This window comes from Daphnia pulex, chromosome 5, assembly GCF_021134715.1.
Source record: "Daphnia pulex isolate KAP4 chromosome 5, ASM2113471v1".
In the NCBI taxonomy this organism is placed as follows: Eukaryota; Metazoa; Arthropoda; class Branchiopoda; order Diplostraca; family Daphniidae; genus Daphnia; species Daphnia pulex.
This window is the reverse complement of record NC_060021.1, coordinates 11,307,324-11,327,610: the sequence shown is the minus strand read 5'-3', so window position 1 is coordinate 11,327,610 and position 20,287 is coordinate 11,307,324. Positions and strand designations below refer to the sequence as shown.

Here is a 20,287-nt window from a genome sequence, read left to right as displayed (position 1 = left end):
TTTGTTCAAAAAAAATTTTTAATTGTATTTCATTAAATCAATATCTCGAGTGATACAATCACAATGGAAAAATTAGCATTTTGTATTTATTTATTTTTTTAGAGCACACAACGTATATACTGTTGAAAGAAAAAAAAAGAACTTGCAATGTTGGGTCAACATTCCATTTGCATATTGACAACTCATGTGAAGTGATTCGCGCCATTATCAGTTGGGTGGTCTTTTCTCTTGTCACTCTCTCAGTCAGCACAGTCTCCATTGTGTGTGTCGAAACTGATTTTGGAAGTGGTCTGATGGGCTCCCAGCCAAATCAAACGAGTGCTGTTGACAGTTATCCTCTGGACGGTTCTATCGATAATTTGTGAACAAGAATTATCCTATCAGAGATTCTTTTGACTTTATTTTTGTTGGGATTCTGTGTCTTTCTTGGAAAGGTGAAAACGCAGTTCTCTCTCCAGCACGTGCTTTGCATATTATCTCTGTGTGGTTGTGCTCTGATTATCTGTAACTGTGGACTGGTGCTTCCAGTTTTGTGACTCGGTTGTTGTTTTGTTTTTCTCTGCTGTGTGTGCCTCACCAACTCAATTTTGTGATGAGTGGGGGCTGCTGATATTTTGGCTGCCGTTCTCTCCGTCATTCCATGAATGAGACGTTGGGCCACGTTGAAAATTCGTTCATTTGGGCTCTCATTATCTTCTCCCGAGTCGACCTGGATGACAACAACAACCTGCTCAAGATGAAGTAAGTTCTCCCACACATTTCTCTTCCATTTCGTCTGTGTATGGTCATTTTGGCCGGGTTTAGTTGGAATCGTTCCGAAATGTTGTCAATGGCCGCCACGTGTTTCATTTGCCTGTCTCGTTGTCTGTTTGGACGCCATTGATGCGTCAACAGGACAGTCTCTCCGCTCCTCGTCTTTTTCGTGATATTATTTACCGAGAGTTTAAGAATTCCTGCAAGTCGACATTTTGAAAAGAAGAAGGATTCTTTTTGTCTTATTTATATTTTCTATTCGTTTTCTTGGAAAAATGTGTCGTGTTGATTTTGACCAAAAAAGAAGCCAACCCTGTCGATTGACGTCATCGATGACACGTAGGCATTTTCGAGATTTCGGCGTTTTCTTATTCTATTTGATTTCCATGGATGAATGTCATTACCCGGGTTCGGTTGAGGAATGACATATCCAACGGGGCGCGATGAAACCAACGACAACAAACAAAACCAGAACAAATTCAACAAGACAAGGCAAAGGAGAAAGGAAGAAACGCTCCACCGGAGTGGCGATGGCTATAGATGACTTCTCTGGTTATTAGCATATACCAATGAAAACTGAACGTTGACAGGTCTCTTTCTTTCTTTTTTTTCTAGCTGCTATCCAGCGGAGATAACACGAGAAGCAAATGAGGAGACGTTGTTTGTTTGTTTATTTTGTTCTTTCGTTTCATTATTATTGTTTTGAAGAGTTCCACCTTGCGGCCAAGAAAAGTCGGTTTGTGTTACTGTTACACGAGTGGCCATGTGTGTCCTAAAGTTCCTTTTTTTCTTTCTCTGTTTTTAACGGCCTTCCCATTTCGAGTCTTTGGGTGGGAGATTAAGAGGATTGATTCGGACAATATTCCCAGAGTCGTTGTTGTTTTATTATCTTCATTTAGCGAATTACTTTTGGATTGTACACGGCCAAAAACGATTAAAGTTGCAGAGCTATTAGGGGGTCGGGGAAACAAGGAAAAACAAAAAGTTCTAATGACTTCCGGACGAATGAGAAAAACCTTTTTTTCTTTTTCTTTTATTATTTGGCTTTGACGTCATTTAAACCCACAATGTGTTTGATAGCGCCAATGAATTTTCTTCTTGCGGGATGAATCCCCTCTCTTTGGGTCTGAAAGATGGAAACGTTTTTTCCCCGAATTCTTCTTTATCTCTTGTATATTTTGCTCCTCTCAAAAGAAGATAAGAGTTAAGAAAAGGAGGAAAGAAAAAAAAGACCATTTTCATGTTATGTCGACGACGCCCATCGGTTGGTTGGCGGCCAAACCTTTTTCCTTTGACTTCACACGCAGCAGCAGCAGCAGCACTGAAAGAAACTGTTTTCTCTCTCTCTCTCCACACACACACAGTTTGAAGAGGCTGCAGGAAATAAAAACGGTCAAAAGAAGAAGAAGAAAAAAGACCAAAAGTTGGTGGTGGTGTCTGGCTCGCAGACACAACGACACTTTGAAAAAGAAGAAGAAGAGTAAAGTGTGTCTGCTCTGTGTACCACACGCTAACTCTCCGACTTCTTTTTTTCGTTTCCAGATCGGACGGACGTGATCTTTGCGTCATTCAAGACACTGAATGGAACAGGGTTTAGAAACACCTTTTCTTCTCAATCGATAATACATTGGTGGGATATTTAGTTTTTTTTTTCCTTTTTTCCCCCTCCAACGACATTCAGAAAAGGTCCCCACTAGTTATTTCTTAATGGCTTTTTTTTTGTGGGGGGGGGGATGTCTTTTTAGAGCTTTTTATATTCATCTCTATCCGGATGATGATGAAAAATCACGGACACTCTGCTACGCCCTTTTTTTCCATTTTTTTCCATTTTTGTTTTTTTGCTGAACTTTTTGTTGAAGAAAATTTTTTTTTATATCCAGACCGTGTTGCTCGGCCATTACACATTGGGGAGACTTGTTGTAAGGCCAAGAGAAAAAAAAAAAACGACGCCCTTCTTTTTATGAGAGTGGGGCAGCAAAGAGAGGGGGATTATCACGTTCTGGCGGGGCCGGTTACGTCTGTGTAGAGTCGAATAAACATCTCCACCCAAACATTCCCCCCCCCTTCTTTTTTTTGGCCTTTTCTTTAAGAAAAAGAAAAATTTTTTAAATAGAAAATGTGTCGTTGATCTGATTATTCAGTTGACTCTCTCCTTTTTCCACCTGTTACCCAATTAGCGATCAACACTCCATTTCATTAGCGAGTTTTTTGGTGTGATGTCCTCGAGCCCCGGTAGTTGTGATGTAATCGAACGTGGATGGAATTCCTCCAATGACCTTGTCCAACTTGAAAAATATTTTTATATTTCCTTTTGAAAAAGGAAAAATTATTATTTATTTTTTTATTTATTTTCATATCAAAATTGTTTGAAGACTTCATTTTGGGAAATTCAAAAAAATTTTCAAAAAAGGGAAGCTAGGTAAAAAGGTTTCTTCAATTCCCCTCCGCTCTTTTCAACAAGAAAACAGACAGACCAGCAGACATAACACAGCCCGAAAAAAAAAAACGTCTTAGTCACGCTTGGCTCCTGCCGATGCCGACCTTATAACGATCGGTCCAAAAGTCTATACACAGCAACCTTTTTTTTTCGGCTTTAGACTTGATTGAATCATCCTCTTTTGCGGTTAGAAAAAGAGAGAGAAGCTTACTGTGTCGCCCTTCTTTTGGTTTCGTTTTATTTATTTTCACGATCGGGCGACACTGGCAACGTGAGCCCACCTTTTTCTTATATACGAATGTCCAAATTGTTTTGTCTTTTTCTGCCTAACATAAAGACATGACTTCTTCTCGGTTGCTATGGGCCTTGTAACAAAACCAGAGCGTTACGACTGTCGGTTGAAGGCTGCACAAATTCGGTCGATAAAAATTGGGCAAATGTGATTCAAGTACCGAGTTTCCTTAATTTATTTCATCTCATGTTTTTATACTGCCAATAAATAGCGCTCCACATTTCACGACCTGCCCTCCCACCTCTCTCGCCTTTCCCCCTCTGGACGTTTTGATGGGCTCGGTGCGATAACAAACAGCGCCCAATCAAAAAGCCCAAATAAATATTTACATTTTTACCAAAACAAAAAGAAAAGGAAGGAGATTTGTTTCGTGTTGTTGTTGCCACCCCCGCTGCTTTGACTGGATTTGAAGAGCGACGACGGCGAGGGCTCCGTGTGTTTGTGACCGGAGCGTGACACCGTGATTAGAGACACCCAGGGTACCGTCGATATGCCCAACAGTTAGCTGCTACAAGGCAGTTTTGGTTTTGGTTGTTTGTTTTACGATTTTTGTTTTTTTTTTGTTTTTCGGGCCGTGCGTGTGGGTCCCGCGGGTCCTTGTTTGAACGTGTAGGAACGCGGGTGGAAAATGGGGACATACCGACGACGACTCTCTAGACACGCTGGACGTCGATGTGGAAGATGTACCACTTTCCGAAAGTTTTCTTTCGCTATCGTCCGTTTATTTCTTTTTCTTTTCAAAATATATTTTTTGTTTTTTTGTTTTCTTGTTTGATGGATTCTACGCGATTTTTCGCCAAGATTTCGCCCCTAACAAAAAATAAAATTGTTTACTTTTTTTTTCTTCAATTTCTTTTTACGACTGGGAGACTCTTGTCGCTGTTGTCGTGCATTTATATCTCCCCCCGTTGGCGGTCTGTGCGCTATTCTCAATCTCCCGCTTCCCCTATACACTATGGGTAAAAAAAAAAAAAAAAAATCCGTATAATGTGTCGTGAGCCAAGCAGAAAAGAAAGTAAAAATGAATTTTTAAAAATTTGCGCTGCGAGTATTAAAAAAAAAGGAATGAAAGGGGGGACCCTTACACACACACACAATGTTGTTGCGCCGGTAAGACATTAGCATTTCATCTCTCCGGGAATTCCTCGAGGGGAGGAAAACTATGGACGTTTTTTCTCCTCACAGATTTTTCCCTTTTTGTTTTTGTTTCTTTGGGACTTATTTTTGTTGTTGTTGTTTTTGTTGTTGCGTGGATTGAACGACTTTTATTGATGCAACAACCAAGGAAATCTTGGGTATTATTATAATATAGTAGTTTTTGATATTTCCTTCTTTCCTTTTCTTATCTTTTCTTTTACGACGATGATGATAAACAGTCGACTGAACAACAACAAGAGAGGACGGCCAAGCAAATCCATAAATAATGCCAAGGTCCGTGAGAGAGAGAGAAACACACGGCTGGCTAGCTGTGTGGACTGTTTAAATATTGTCCGAAACCTGTTGCGCCAAGCTCTGCATTATATAACCCCCACGTCTATAAATATATATCACGAAAAAGAAAAAAAGAAGAAGTTCGTAGCGGGAGATGTGGGGATTTATTTCCCAGGGAAAGAAAAGAAAAGGATAGAAGAAAGAAAGAGTTACACTGTTACACTTATTATTTTATTTTTTTTCGGGGGCTATATGTGTGTATGTACAAGCCGATCACAGCTGGGGCAGTATGAAATATGAAATATTTATTCCCTCTTGGCCAGTCGAGAAATCGATTTTTTATCATTTCAATTTCTATCGATATCGTATTATGCATGCTGATTAGAAGAAAATTGGACAAGTGTCGTTTGCTTTCTTTTAGTTGAAAATTTCAAGAAGACAAAAAATGGTTCAAGAATCAAGATTTATAGTGTTTTAGATTGATTTCTTTTTGATAACCGTCATACTCCATGCTGTTTAGCGAGTAAATAAAACTAAGAATACAAATAGAATGATTGTGGTAGCTAAAGAAGAGTTAAACCTGTTCCAAATTGGTGAAATGTTAGTGCCTGATTTGCATTTCTCATGTGATTGCCTTGTCGATGCATGGCAGTTTGTTTGCACTCTGTAACCCTTTTTCTTTTTTGCTGCCAATATTTATCCGTAACCAATTTTCTATTTCCATTTAGGTAAATAGCATCTCATTGCATTGGAACGCAATCGACTGCATTGCCAATCGAGTTACGGATCTCTCTCTCATGTCTTCGTGTATGCCCATGTGAATGTGGGTGTATTCACGAGGACATCCCGTCTGGTGTAATTGAACTCTTCGACTTCGGCGGATGGATGGAGCAACTGACGTAGATGCCTGGCTGTATTTCCCAGGCATAAAGGTAGGAGACAAAATTGATATCTATTCTTCCTTTTTCAAAATTTTTGGCGGGCGTTGATTATAAATCGTTACGTAGTCATGGAGTACGTGTATTCCTGACCTATAGGCGGTTGACTGCAACTGTTTTTTCTCTTCGTTTTTTTCTCACTCTCAACTCATTTGTCGAACGACTTCAGATCAGGCCCGGTTTAGTTTTATTCCTCGCAACTTTTCCTGTGGGTAAACCGTTCACATTCGAAAATCTTTGCACTTTAAAAAACACTTGGAAGCCAAGTGCAGCAAAACAATTTTTTGATCAAGAGGGACGACCTGCCGCCAGACAAGCACCTCCTCGTTTCGTACCAGCTGCTTTTTTGTTGTGTTGTTTTTTGACGATTCGTATCTCAAAAGACTGTTTTCACTTGAAGAGAAAAATCATCATTTGTTTGGTTAAGGGTCTCCCGTGTTTTATCAGACAAAGAAACATTCTTCTGCCAGCCGGATGATGTTTGCCATTATCGTCAATATACGTTTGTGATAGAGTAGAGAGTGCGCGCATGAAAGAAGAGAGAAAAATATCGCCCACGTTTGATCCATTCTCCTTTTTGTTTTTTTTTTGTCTTTCCATCCGTCGTTGATGGAAAATCCGAGATGGACGGCAGCGTATAGTAAGGAACTCTTGTGTGATGGGTGTCCATAGTTGTGGGTTGTATATGCGACGACCTGACTGGAATAGAAAGTAGCCATCAAATGTATCTCCTTTTGGGAATAAATCAAGTTAGAACGTGGACTTACCGCTCTTATAGAGTCCCACGAAGAAGCGCCTCATGCTGAAATGTAATATCATTTGTTACATTTGGGGACTCTTCTTCTTCTTCTTCTTTTTCTTCTTTCTTGTCGCTCGATTTTCGATTGAAATTGCTGGGCATTTTTTGACAAGACGGGAAACGGGTCCCCGAAATGAGGAGAACTCGTTTTTATTTTAACATTTTCTAATTTTTCCGTTGATCTCGTCCCTCCTCTTTTGTCTTCTTCTTTTTCAGTCTTTGACTGATTCATAATGAAGGTCCTCTCACGTCGTTGTCTCTACTTCTCATTCTTCTTTTTTCTCATTTTTTAAAAATTATTTTTATTTTTGAGTTTCTTTTTCGATAAATCGACAGTCGGAGGAGAATCCAGATGTTTATCGCGCGTGCATGTAACAAAAGTAAACCGGACTGGATGCTTGCTTCTTTTGCAGTGACTCTTCTTCTTCTTCTTCTTCTAGACTTGTTGCATGGATCATTTGATCGTTCGATAGCGGGCCCACAAGGAAAGAACAAAAATATACACGTCGTCCCTTCTCTCTTTTTAAATCAAAAATCAAGTTTTTTTTTTTTTTTTAAATTTTCTTCTTGCTCTTTTTTTCCCTTTTGATGATGTGGAGGACCTCTGTGCGCGTGCCGAGAAATCTAAATTCATTGAATTGAATTCTCTTTGAAAAATGAAAAGAATTAAAAGTTGTGATGACGACAGGAGAGCGGGACCGAAAGTTCGACCCTTTGCATTGGATGGCCATCACTCTCTCCTTTTTTCCCCTTTGGTTACATAAAGAAGAAGCAGAAGAAGAGTAGCTATAGTACACACACACACACACGTCCGGCCTGTTATTATAAATGAAAGAAAATATCTAGCTGCTGAGCTCCTAGAAGCAGATTGAAAGTTTTCTCTTTAAAAGAGCCCCAACACTTTGAAAAATTGTAAATTTCTTTTTCCCTTTTTTAAAATTTCCCCCCATTATTTTACCGACACTTTTCAATGTACACACATGTGGCCGTTGGTCATTTTCGCCCGTTTTTATTTTTTTATTTTTGACTAAAGTCGAAAATTCCGACTTCATTTTGAAGATTTCAGGCACGCGTCGAACGACCGATGCAATCGACGTTTCTCATCTGACAAGTCCGTCCACCTTTTTTTTTATTCTTTCTCTCTTTTCTTTCTTGTCCCGCTGGCCCTCCCACCTTTTTAAGCTCCTGTCGAGGGACACAAAAAAAAAACTGATGCGGCTGCTGCTGCTGCCGTTCTATATTATTTATTTATTCCCCCCGCTCCTTTGGGTTTTGTGTGTCGAGCTTATCGTTAGTCTCTCTCTGTAATGCGCTGCTAGTTGTTGACCTCCTGCTTGTTGTTTGCCTCATCAAAGTCGTGAATGTCTGATGAGAAATGACTTTGGTTGGAAACAACGACCCCCGTTTTTTTCTTTCTTGGCCGATTGGGTCCCGGTTTTTGACGCTTGAAGTTGCACCTGTCCGATCGACTCGCGGATTACTTCCATCTGAGTCGCCCCTCATCGTTTCCTTTTGATTATTTTCACGTAAAATGTCGCAGCAGCAGGAGCACCAGCCAGAGAGACTGGACGGAATTCTTTTGAACGTCTCCACTAACGGACCCTATCCGCAATGGCATCGACTTTTTTTCTCATTGTGCAACTCCCGTTCACGCTCGAGTGGTTTCTCGATCTGATTTTTCTTATAAATGTTTTTATTCAAATCAGAAAGAAAATGATGATTCGACCTATTAAAATCGATACATCCGCCTCTTGTGTATTCGGTTGCACTGGAACGTGAAAAATAAAAAAATCAGAAAAAAACGAAGAAACTTGAGAAGAATATCAATCATGATGGGCGTTGTATATAAAAACAACCGCAGGGAAGTTATTCGATCTTTTTTAGAAAAGCTTTTTTTTTTTTCCTATTCACACACACATCAGACCGCGGGCACTTTTCAAAAAACTATTTTTTTTTTTCATCCTCGTCGTGAATGTTGATCGGAGGGGAGAGAAAAAATTCCGAAAATTCCCCAAGTGTCGATTCGTCAACACGGTCGATTTTTTTTTCGGGAATAAATAAAAATCTGATCACGACAAACGAACAAAAAAACAAAATCTCAACGAGAAACGGTCGAATGAATGTTTCTATTTTTTTGTTGTTGTTTAATTTTCTCTTAAATATTTCAAGTCGTTTTCTTAATTACGTATGCATCCCGCGATCTCGGCTTGGTAGTGGCTCGCCATTTTTCATCAAAGTGCTGGCCAACATTTTTGATGGGCACCTGCTTTTCCCTTTTATTTATTTTTCCAGTTTCTTTTTTTCTTATTTCATTAGAATCTATTGGATTAAAATGTCAAAAGGAGGGGGGAAAAAAACTTTAGGGCCATTTTCATTTTGTTGGAGAAAATGTCGACAAGATTTGTGCTGTCATCCGGCTCTCCTTCCACAATGTCCCAGCGCGGATGAAGAGGAAGAGGACAATTGAAAATCCCCCCCGCAATTCTGTTGCGCGTTTTCATCGGGATCGGGTGACGAGCAGACGACAATGGCCTTAAGAGGAACCGTTTGCCGTTTGGGAGAGGGGGGAGGGAAATATTATTCTACAATAAGGAGCGAGATTGTGTCAAAATGGGGAATCGTCTTGTACGAACATCTCCAGGAGAAAAGAGGAACAACAACAACAACAACAATACAAAAAAGATGTTGGTCCCCCTTTGCCTTTTTGCTGGTCGTGACTCGTCCCGTGATGGATGACAAGAGCCATCGTTCATCCCCCCCCTTCCCTCCTTCAACCATCTTCTATTTTTGTTGTTGGAAGAGGTTCCCGTGTTTTTCCCCCTCTGTACGAATGTTGTTGTATCTTTCCGACTCCCTTGAAAGTTTTTTTCTTTTCTTTTCTTTTTAAAAAGACATCCATCCGCTCCGGTGTCAATCACGAAACCAAATCACGTAGTGTACTACAGCCCCAGCACACAAAGTACATACAAACAGTCGATGGAAAACTCTACAACAATAAAACAAAATTCGAAAAAAAAATGTTTGATTTTTTTTCTTCTTCCCCGGGAGAATGACGTTGAGATCCCCTTGTTGTTGTTGTTGTTGTTCCCTATAGGCACCCCGACGTGGTCTCTTGATGGATCGTACAGAAACTCTGCGGAGAATCGTGTACTGCCATTATCTATTGGTCTCTCTTTTCTTTTCGTCGATTCAACCAAATCAAACCTGTTTGTTTTTTGGCTTTAATTTACCTTTTTTTTTGTTTGGGTGGTTGTTGCTGTTGTTGTGTGTGTCTCACTTGGACCCCCTATTTCTCTACTCTTATTTAACGTTTTCCTTTTTGATTTCCCAATCGAAACAAATCGGCCCTGTCTTGATATTGAATTTCTTTTATTTGTTTGAAATTCAATTTTGTTGTTTCTTCTTTGGTTCAATCGGGTTGGGCTGTCGTCTGCGACATTTGCATACACGCGAAACGGGTCTCCGAGGAAGAGGAGGAGGGACTTGTCTTTCTCTCGGTACTCAATCCACAATAGTGACCGATTACATCAACATCCAGAGCCAATCAACCGGTTAAAAACAAAAAAAAAAAATAAAAGAAATTCGAAACAAACGAAAAGAAACAAAAAACATTTTTCAAAATTTTTAATTTGATTTTTTTCGTTTGTTTGTTTTTGTTGCGCTCTTATTCTTGAATTGCATTTCTTTTTTTTCTGAAATTGATTTTCTAACTTATAGAACGTTCGAACAGAAATGGACAACTTGAAAAACAAAATGTATTTTGTTTTTTGTTTCAGGGATTATTTAAAAAAAAAAAAAAATGTTTTCCTTTTGTTTGTTTTTGTTTTCCCGAGGTGTTTGGGGGAACAAGTTGGGAGAATACGACGAGCGATTTCTAGTCATAGATTAGGGGGGAAATAGGAAAAAAAAGGGAAAGGTAAAAAAGAAGAAGAAACGTTTTCGACGACGAGTTATCTCCAATAAATTAAGAGTTAGATAACCCTGACTAAATAACTTTGGCTGCGTCCCTGTGGCGCCGCCATTCTTTTGTAAAGAGACGACGACGTAGAGCGCAGCGCAGCGCTCAAGACGATTCCAAATGGACTCGTACAAGAGAAGAAAAGGCCAGATGGAAAGAAGAAGAGAAGAAAAACAGCTCCTATAAGCTCTCCTAGCTCTCTTGTGAGATCAAATAAGATTGAAAAGGAGTTTGATTGGATTTTACAGCCGGGGCAACAACAACAACGGGCCAGCACCCGGGGTCCCACCACGGTCCCGCTGGACGGTGTCGACGTGTGAAAAAGATTCTCGCAGGGCCACACACACACACACATGTAGATGAAAATTCAGAAGAAGAAGAAGAAGAAGTTTGAAAGAGCTGCAGGAATAGAGAAAACTGTCTGAATTCAATTAGCGAGCCCGTAGCTGAATTATGACGCACAAGGAGGAGGAACACTCTCCCCCCCTTCTTCTTTAACACTTTTATTACGGCTCTATGTGTATGTGTGTGTGTGTGTATAGACACTCTGTGCGTCAGGGCATGTCTGTGTGTGTGTACATAAGTTTCGCTAGTTGCTGCTCCACGTCGGATTGAAATTTCTTCTCGGGGCCATTTTCTTGTAAGAGAAGAAAAGGTTGATTGAAGATCCCGCGCCAGGTGGCCCCCTTACCTCTCTTCTTCTTTTTCTTTTTCTTTCTCTCCCGAACGACAATTTGGTGAAAATGAAGTTAGAACTTTATTTTTTATTTATTTTTATTTATTTATTTTTTTACTTTGCTCCTCCCGAAGGGGTTTAACATTCGTAAGAAAAATGTTTTTTTTTTTTTTTTTTTCTTTTTTGCCTTCCCTTCTCTTCTTGTTTTTGTTGTTTTTGACGATGTCGTTTGAAATTCCCGCCGCGCGACAACCCAAACCAACACATCAAAAAAAGGTGTACGGGACAGGGGAAAAAGAAAAAGGAAAAAAAGATGTCGAAAAATTCACGTCGAGCGTGAAGGCCCTGGTCACGCTTCGTTAACTCTTGGCGCTGGGTGAGATGTATAGCGTGAGTCTCTCGTGTCCCGATGACTGTTGTCCCGGTTCGTTCTTTTTTCTCTCTCTCTCTTTTTCGGTTATTGTTGTTGTTGTTGTTCTCTCTTTTTTCTTGATCTGTACAACATACGGTGCATTTCATGTAAAAAAGAGCGTCACGTAATTCGTTTGTGTGTGGGGGGTTGGGGGGAGATATCGGTCCGTGTCCCGTTTACGAGAGGATATCATCGCCATCACATGCAGAGGTGATGCTGATGATAATCAAAGGGGCGAGAGTGTGATGTAATATTTCGGTGCTGGCGCTCGAGAGGCGGCCAGTCACGCCTCGACCACACACGCAAAGCTCGATGGGCTCTCCTGCACGCCGACTCACGCGGGATCCATCCACTCGGAAATGAGAAATGTAGAAAACAAGAAAAAAACAACCAAAAATTGATTTGATTTGATTGAGGGACGCTGCGTCTTGTGAAGTCGATGGTGAATTTCACGTTTTTTTTTTTTTAATTTTGTTTCTTTTTCGGTTTGGCGAAATCGTGTCGCGTACGAGGATTTTTTGAACGAAAAGCAAGTGGAGCGCATTGGCCGTCGGGTCGAGTCGTGACGACGATTGCCCGGCCGGGCGCCTGGTGATTATAAAGCCATCGGGGAGATTGTGAATGGGAAAGAACTAGAGAGAGAGAAAAAGAGACGGACGTGAAAGTGAATTGAATTTGATGTCGCCGTTGGCCAGTCAGTCACCCGTCGTCCGTGGGCGGCCGGCCCATTGAAATTTTTTTGTTTCTGTTTGTTTGTTCTGTTGGCAAAACTGGACAGAATTACGGAGCGATCCCGTTCGCCAGATTAAATGACGGCGAGTGAAATCGCCGTGAAAAATAAACCCCCCCCCCTCCCCAAAAAAATAAATAGCGATGGAAATCGAAATAGACGCGGGAGAAATTCGTTTTAACCGAAATCGGGAAAAAATGTTGAACCTAAAAGAAATCCAAATTTTGTCATGGATTCCACCAATGTCGTCTGACTGGATTTTTTTCAATCTTGGCACAAATAAAAAAGATGACGGGGAGGAAAAAAAAGGGTATCGGGAATCGATTGTGAAACGGAACGGCGTTTGTGTGTGGGGGCCGTGCCAGATCTTCGAAACGGAGAAAGGAGCTTTGGTTTCTGTCGAAAATCATCATAAAAAAAATCTGAATCTTTTCTTAGAATGTTCTTGCTTGCCTCAATCTAGCGCGATATAAAAAAGTGTGGGGGGGTTATAAAAATCGAATCAAATTGGAAAAATCATAAATCCCGAAGGCCGTCCAACGATGACGATGGAAAAAAATCATTTTTTTCTTTAAAAAAAGGTTCCCAATTTAAAGATAAATATCCAATTACAATTCCTCTGTAGTTCTTGGTGTGCAAGAGTGTTTTTTTTCTTCTTCTTTCCCTCCTTGTGCGATTTGAATCGTGTAAAAACGAGTTGGGGGGAGAATAAAAGATGATGATGTCCTATAAAAACGAATTCCAACCAGACACAGCGCGCGCACTATTGTTTCAACTTTTTGAATGTCGAATTTAATTGGCTTTCGCATTTCGAATGTTTCTTCCGTTATCTTCTCTTGGTTTCTTTTCTTTCTTTCTTTTTTTGCGCTTTTGTGAGATGAGATTATCGTCGCCATTGTTATTTTTTTTTTGGGGGGGGGGGGTTCTCTTATGACGGACAGACACTCTCCATTGAGGGCCGTCTCTTTTCCTGACGCGCTTTTATAGTTTCACATTCAAAAGATGATGCGAGTCTTTTTCTATTTTTGCTTGGCCATTTTTCTGCCTCGTTGATGGCCGGAGCTGAACAATAAGAAAAAAAACGATCATTATTTTTAGCCTGGACTCTACAGCCAAAGATGAGACGTGAGTTTGTTTAACTGAGCTCAAAGATAAAAAAGAAAAAGAAGAAGAAGAAAAGTGCCAATCAGACAGGTGAAACAACAATGGGCCAGCAATAAAGCAAAAGTTGTCGGACCTGTTTGGTTTTTTTCTTCTTCTTCTCCTCTATTCTGAATTGATTTGCTCAATTTTTCATATTTTTTTTTTTATTTTTGATTTTCCAACAGCGGGGGCACGCCAGATTTCTATGGCCAGCGAAAACTATTCAAATTTGAAAGGTGATTGAATTTGTTTATCTGGGTTACCAGGCCAGCGATGACGAATCGCTATATTTACAGAGCATTAGCATATGTGTACGTATATACGCTGTGCACAACATGTACTAAGGAGCAAATGAGCAGCCATAGATATATAGAGAGCCAGCAGATATATATAGAGAGAGTCTTGGTGCACTTCAAGTGAAGCGATAGCTTAGCTCAAGTCAAAATTTTCTATCGAAGCACTTCACCCATTGTCTGATACTCCTTGGACGGCGTCTCCTTATTTCTCAGTGTCGGTGAATATATAAACAATCACGTCCCTTGTATTATACGCATCGTGTGTCTATTTGAAAGATGTGTGGACGGGAAATGGGAAAAAAAATTATTTTCACTAAATATATTTGGTTTTTATTGTTATTTTTTTCGATCCGGTTGGTATTATTATATAATGTGTTGTGTTTGGACACACACGAACGACAGAGAGAGAGAGAAAAAAACAACGAGGAGAAAATAGCTTTAGCCACAGCGTCAAAATAACGGCACGCGAGTCGCTTATCTCTCGACGGAAAAGAGAAGGAACGAGAGAAAAGACTCTGCTGGTGTGGTTGGCGGGTTAGTTAGGGAATTTTACATGATGCATAACGCAAACTTGTGATGTGATGATGATGAATCGTCCCGTGTTTTTATTTGATTTTCGGAGGAGGAGTATGTGATTGAAATCTTTTTTTTTTATATACTATATTATTATTATTATTTTATAGAGAGAAATAGAAAGAGAGAGAGAGAGAAAGAAAGTACAGAAAATTATAAATTTTACGGATCGCCAGTTAATTTGCGGGTACAGCAAGTGGAATGGAGGAACAATAACACAGCTGTAAGTGTGTGTGTGTAACGTTATATAAGACCGCCGCCAACTGATGATGATGATGATGATGTCTTTTCAGTTTTTCGGAATTTTTTGTTGTTGTTGTTGCGGTGGTTGTTGTTGTTATTGTTGTTGTCTTTGTTACACATATACATTTCTCACTCGACCCTTTTTTGATCGTATCGCCATTATGACGAGAATAATTGCCGTTGTGTAATGAGTGGAATGCAATCTGCCGCGAAACCTTTCCAGGAATTTCCAAAAGTTTGAAAATGGCGCTAAAACTACCTCGGCTTTTGTTTATTGCTGCCCGCAAAGGGCCATTTGTTTCTTGTATATTTTCACGTTTTCTCACGCGTCTCTCTTGTGTGTGTTAATTGCCTTGTTTTTACTGGCAAATTGACATCACTCTTCTAAACGAAAAAAACAAAACAAAACAAAAGGTGGAAGAAGAAGAAGAAGAAGAAGAGAAAACCTTTTAAAAAATGGGAATTGGTGGACATGAAATGGCACTATTTTTACAGTAGCCGATCTCTCTCTATCGATACGGACACTGTGTGAATCGGCCACCACTTAATTTTTTTTTTTTTTTAAGATCCATTTAGACATTTTGTTGTTTTTATTTTTCTTTGGTGAGTAAAAATATTTGGAGATAAGAGAAACGCCTGTGTAGGAAAGAAAAAAACTGAATCTCGTGCGTTGCGTGATGTTGGTACAGCTAAGATGCTGCAACACCTGGCGCCTCTCGGCTAAAAATTACCCGAATAAAAATGAAGACCTAAATAACAGTTATTATTACCATTACGTATACACATAAAATATCTATTTATATTTTGAAAAATGAGCTGCCGGGTAAATGAGTGAAAAGGAGAAAAAAATAATAAATTCGAATGGTGCCAAAATGCAAAAGACGTGGACGGACGGACGGACAGAGTACGACTGGTTTATCATTTTTTTTTCTCTCCTTTACGTCTGATATTTTTTCGATTATTTTCTTTTTTTTTTTAAATATTTCGAGCGGATTTGTAAGAGAGAGAGAGAGAGAAAATTCAACGCGAAAAACTGACGTGGAATAGAGAGATACTTTCTATTAATGCCACGCTCGAATGATTTCCTTTTCGCCCGTCTGTCATGATGTCTCCGTTTTTTTTCTATTTTATTTTCTTTCGGGAAAGAAGGAAAAGAAAAAAAAGGACGATTAGATTATCCCGCGTATAATACCGTTTTTCTCCCTGCTGGTTTTTCTTCTTTTTATTTTATTTTTTCGTCGGCTTCTTCTTCTTCTTCTTGTTGTGTCTAATCCTCCCTGGCCCGTTGGTTTCCACCTTTTTGCTAGCTACCGAAGCGCCCAGTTCTTTTTTGGGAGATGGTATTTTTTTTTTCTTTTTTCCAGGAGCCCCCAGGAAGAAGCGGCAAATGGAAAAAAGAATCCCGAAAAATCATTTTCTTCTTTTTCGATTATTATTATGATGACACTGGTACAACAAACAAACAAACAAACAACGGCAATTACCAACTACCGAGAGAAAGATGCTCTACCGTTGTGTATGTATACAAGCGCTGATTGATTGTACTCACGATATTTGTGTTAGTTGTTTGTTTTGCCCAGTCTGAAGGCGATGTTAAATCAAGATCCCCTAGGTGTTCTTCGATGATGATGTGGTGGTGATGCTGGTGGGGGGAGAGAAAAGAACGGAGGGGGGAATTGAACAAACACACAAACCGAAAAAGAAAAAACAAAAAAAAACAAAAACAAAATAGTGAAGGAAGTAGTAGCTGGTGAATATGCTAATAATGTAGCCGGTCACACAGCGCAATCACGAAGAAGAAGAAAAAAAAACCCATGGCGTGCAGCGTGTGAGTCACTTTGGTTTGTTTGTTGTTTATTTAAATGAAACGACACGGTCCTCCCGTCCCGACCGAAAACTTCGCTTCTGCCCTTTTTGTTGTTTCTTCTTCTCTTTTATGCAGAGTTGCGCTTGGCCGTTTGGGTTGTTGTTGAAGCCGCAAAATATATGCGGCCGGGGCCCGACGACTACTCGCCAGCCTTGTGCTTTTTGGGGGCCAAGGGGGTACCACCAGAAACGTAACCGGCATACAAATAGCCTGATTACCTCTTGAGTTTGGGCCAGGTAAAAAAAAAAGCCAAAGCCAAAAGAGCTGCCAGGGGGACTCTATAGGCCACAACACTCTGTAACCGTTAGTGTTTTATGAATGCAATCAAAGACTCTGACGTTTTTATGTCTCTAATGCTCGTCTTTTTCTCCTATGGCTCATATCGACGTGATAATGTCGCTCTTCTTTCCTTTTTTCTTTCTTTCTCTCCTGTTATTTCGTCGTCAAAGATGTCGGACGATGTTGAGGGAGGCATGGAAACAGCGGGACTCGATGGTGATCCCGCCGAGCACTTGAAGGAATGTTACCGTCCTCCATTAGAAATGATTTCTGTGTGGCCCCAGAATAACCCAAATCGATTTTTTTTTTTCTAGAAGAATTTCCCTGTCGAATTCTTCTGCATTTTGTATGAGTTTAAAAAAGAAATGAGATGTCGATTCAAAGTGCGGAATAAAATTGTAGAGATTTAAATTTGAAGCAACGGAGAAAAATGAATTCCATCCGAAGGGCTTTCTCGTTCAATTTTTCAAGTTTTATTTCTTTTTTTTTCTTTTCTTTTTTCTCTTTTCGGAGAATTATAGAAATGCCAAGTCGAAGTGCATCTGCGTCTGCTGCGTTTGCGCACCGAGTCTCTTTTTTGACTAATAAACGAGAAATGAGGCAGACACACGCAAGCGTATCGTTGCGGAGACTCTTATAAATTACCAACCGACAACAAGAGATCTCACAATAATGGACTTTTTTTCTTTTTCTTTTTTTCTTTTCTAATTTTATTTCCCTTGTGTGTGTGTGTGTGCTGGAGGTAGCGTTGCATGTCGTTGTCTGTTTTCATTTCTAAATATCGCCATTCATTTGGGTTATTTCTTTTTCTTTTTTGAACAGACAGTCGGATGATAAAAGGGAAGAGCCCAGATTTCGACTGTTTGGGGCTGTCGGTCGCCAGTTTGAATGGAAAGGCGGATTGGCGCGCATGGCGACGCCTTGTTGACATCACAAGCCAACGGGAAAACGAGTTGCCGGCCAATTCAATTCAAGTGAAAATGAGAAAACGACGGGCTCCAGCAATGCCAAAAGACGGCCAGGACAATCGGCACGCTGATTGCGATGCAACACACACTCAGGTGAAAATGAATTTTGTCCATCCCCTACAAGAGCTCCGGGGGGCACCTGTCAACCGCCAGCTCCAGTCACTTCATAATGCAGCACACACACACACACTATTACAAGCTGTACCGCAACCACTTCAATGTCGCTCATTTCTCATCCGGAGATGAGATTTTTCCATCTTTTTTCTTGGTGCCGGCCCTTGAGCCAACGCTAAACAAACTCTTGACAGTTGTGTGGTATTTTTAGTCGTCGCATTCCAATTTCGCTCGTTATCGTCCGCAACGGGGCAAACAAATAATGGACAAAGAAAGAAGAAGAACGAGGATAATTGCAGTAGTGCGGGGCCTAGTTGTCTAAATGAGAAAAAGAAGAGAAGAATAGGAAGACATTCAATGAATCGCGAGGTTACACGGGCGAAGTGACAAGAATGTTCCCGTTACGTCACAGAGAAGAAAAGAGATTGTCGGGATAATGAAGACACCTCTCTCTCTCTCTCATCACTGCAGGGGGTTTACCAATTTAGAATTTTTTTGTTTTCTCTCTCTTGTTTCATCTTTTCTTTATTTTATTTGTAACAGTGTTAGACTTTATTTACAGCTGTGTTTTTTTTTATTTGGTTTTTTGCGGGCCGATTTCACGCGACTGGTGTCGTATAAACCCTGTCACTGGTCTCTGCCGCAATAATATAAGGTGTGCCAGGCTCTATATACTCTCGACGGCGGCTCTACGCAATTATTTATTAGGGAAATAATAAAAGCGTCGTCGTCGTCGCCACAATAGCCTAGAGCAGGGGCAATTATCGTGCGCCAAACAAGTACACCTTGAACCGGAATGCATTTATTCCCGATTTGAAATTGAAGCGCGCCGCTGGAAGAAAAATTGAAAGAGAGAAAATCCACTCAAAGAGAAAATTTAATGTAACAAATGAAATAAGAATATGTTTTTTATATCTGGTTGAAAAAGTGGAGTAGGTCTCTGAAAAAAAAACGGGGAAAGAATAAATCAAAGAATAGATGTGGAGAAAAGACAGGCGAGACAGGCTGACAGTGAAAAGCAATGGCCGTTTGATTCAAATTTTCTAACTGCTCTTTTTTTTCTTTTCTCTTTTCTTTGTGCCATAGGTTGAACGTTCGGTCACCACACCGTGATTCCCTCTACCAGACCCGTTCAGTTCCTCCTGGGAAAAAAAAAAAGGTTAGAAGACTTTTTTTTTCGAAATTTTATCGTTTGTTTTTCTTCTTCTTTTTTTTTGGAATTAATCCCGCGGGATATTTTTACTAGGGTTTCCGTGTAATCTGTTTATTTTTATAAAAAAAAGGTCGCCGCCGAATTTTGTGCGGCAATTTTTTTCCCTCCTCCTCCCGTTTTTCCTTCCCCATTTTTATTCTCGGGACTCGACTTTCTAACATCAAAAACATCTGCGGCGGTCGTACGTAGCGAACGTAATCATATTGATTAGAGAAAAGTAGGAGGAGAACTTTGATTTTGTTCGTTTAATGGAACTTTTCTTTCTTTCCTTTTTTTTCCGCCGTTCAATTTCGTATTTTTTTCTTGTCCATTTCCATGGAAACGTTTTGAAAACAAACGTAGGCAATGAAGCCACCACGGAGAATGTCTCTTAACCTTTGAACGCGTAACAACGTGTTGGAAAGAAAACGACGAAGAAGAAGAAGAAGAAGAAAAGAGGGAGGTGTCGTGAAATTTCATCCACGATTGGGCGGTTGCACGCACACGCGGCTGATCCGTGTATCTCTCGGCCCCGTCTTGTGTATGTAATCACAATCAACGTGTGTGCACATATAATGGCGAGAGTCTCTCTCTCTCTACAGCGGGAGCCAGTGCGCAGCAAGAATGAACGAACGAAAAGTGCCACGAATGGATGTACGGGCTAAAGAGAGAAGGAAAGAAGGCATTTTTATACATTGCGTCTATTTTCGGGACGGGCGGCCGTTCGGTTTCCCCTTTCGGCCGGATGATAGATAGCTCGCCCTCTATCTCTTGTGTGTGTCTACTAGATATACCAACGCACCACCACCATCATCTTTTTCTTTTTCCTTTTTTCTATAACAGTATATCAAATTCTGGGTATCTTTTTTATGAAATATGGCGTGTGGGCTACATTAAACGTTTTGAAATATTTGTTACACGAACGCCGCCTTTCTCGATTTCTTGACAATGAATCGGAGGTTTGGAGGTTGGTGTTTTTTTCTTCTTCTTCTTTGGGTTCGTGAATGGATGGACGCAATCGGATGGATGCGGCTGGAAATGTTTAGAAAAGAGGAGAGAAAAAGAAAAGATGAAGGAGAAGAACGGAGGTCGCGTGCCGACTCTTTTTTTTTTTTTTTTTTTTTTTAATTGCAAATGTTTCATCATCGCGTGGCGTGAAGGTGGCGCTTATCTAATGGAACCTTTT

At 40.2% G+C, this 20,287-nt stretch overlaps 1 long non-coding RNA gene across 1 annotated transcript; it reads left to right on the top strand.

The window, feature by feature from the left end:
- The first annotated feature begins 216 nt into the window (after nt 1–216).
- LOC124194011 lies at nt 217–19,209 on the top strand. Its single transcript, XR_006874564.1, has 4 exons — nt 217–741; nt 5,642–5,845; nt 17,650–17,888; nt 18,996–19,209. It is a non-coding gene; the product is annotated as an uncharacterized LOC124194011 (long non-coding RNA).
- Nucleotides 19,210–20,287: the final 1,078 nt, after the last annotated feature.